This window comes from Eubalaena glacialis, unplaced genomic scaffold (assembly GCF_028564815.1).
Source record: "Eubalaena glacialis isolate mEubGla1 unplaced genomic scaffold, mEubGla1.1.hap2.+ XY scaffold_893, whole genome shotgun sequence".
In the NCBI taxonomy this organism is placed as follows: Eukaryota; Metazoa; Chordata; class Mammalia; order Artiodactyla; family Balaenidae; genus Eubalaena; species Eubalaena glacialis.
Genome location: NW_026871797.1, coordinates 34,969 through 35,841, shown reverse-complemented (window position 1 = coordinate 35,841; position 873 = coordinate 34,969). Strand labels below are relative to the sequence as shown.

General features: G+C 67.5%; 1 non-coding gene across 1 annotated transcript; it reads right to left on the bottom strand.

Annotated features, from left to right (window-relative positions):
* Positions 1–790: 790 nt before the first annotated feature.
* Positions 791–873, bottom strand: TRNAL-CAG (transfer RNA leucine (anticodon CAG)). The gene has a single exon. It is a non-coding gene; the product is annotated as a tRNA-Leu (tRNA).

Below are 873 nucleotides of genomic sequence, written 5' to 3'. Positions count from 1 at the left end.
GCAGGGAGGGCCCCCTGTTGGCTGGCCAGCAGGAGGCTGGGCTGCACGCGGCCCGGCAGGCAGGCAGGCAGGCAGGCAGGCAGGCAGGCAGGTAGGCAGGTGTGGTCCGGCCAAGGTCCCAAGGCGAAAAAGCACCGAGGGCACGCACCACAGGCCGGCAAGACGGTGTGGCTGTGGAGGGAATGGAATGGGCAGGCGGGCCGTTGGGGCTGGTGGGAAGGACAGGATGTTGGAAAGAGGGAGAGCTGCTGGTGGCGGAAGTGGAAGAAAGGCTGTGAGAGCGAGTCCGCTGTTCACCGGGCCGAAGTCGGAGGGCGGGCCAGGCGTGGACGGGCTTTCCACACGCGGCCGTTCTGCGTGTGGCGGTGGGGGCGGGGTGGAGCGTGGGAGTGGGAGTGGGAGGGAGGGACGAAGGCAGGCAGGCAGGCAGGCAGGCAGGCAGGCAGGCAGGCAGGAAAACCAGCAGCAGCAGCAGCAGCCGCAAGCAGGTGAGGAAAGATGGGCTGCGAAGGACTGAAGGTTTTTCTGGTGGGGGTGCAGGTAGGAGGGGGCTTAGGAGCTGGCCCCTGGGGAGGGCGTTTGTCCGGAAAGCCAGTCGCCGGAGGGTTCCTAGTGCGCCGTTTCTGCCAGGCCCGCGGCCGTGGCTGAGAAGGTCCCGCGTCTGAGAGGCGTGGATGTCCGGGCCGGAGTTTGGAGAGGCCGCAAGAGTGCAGGGCGCGAACGGACTGGAAGGCAGTAAAGCGCTGCCATAGGGCCGGGTGCGTTTGTCGGGCGGGCCAAAAGGCTGGCTTGTCAGGAGTGGGATTCGAACCCACGCCTCCAGGGGAGACTGCGACCTGAACGCAGCGCCTTAGACCGCTCGGCCATCCTGAC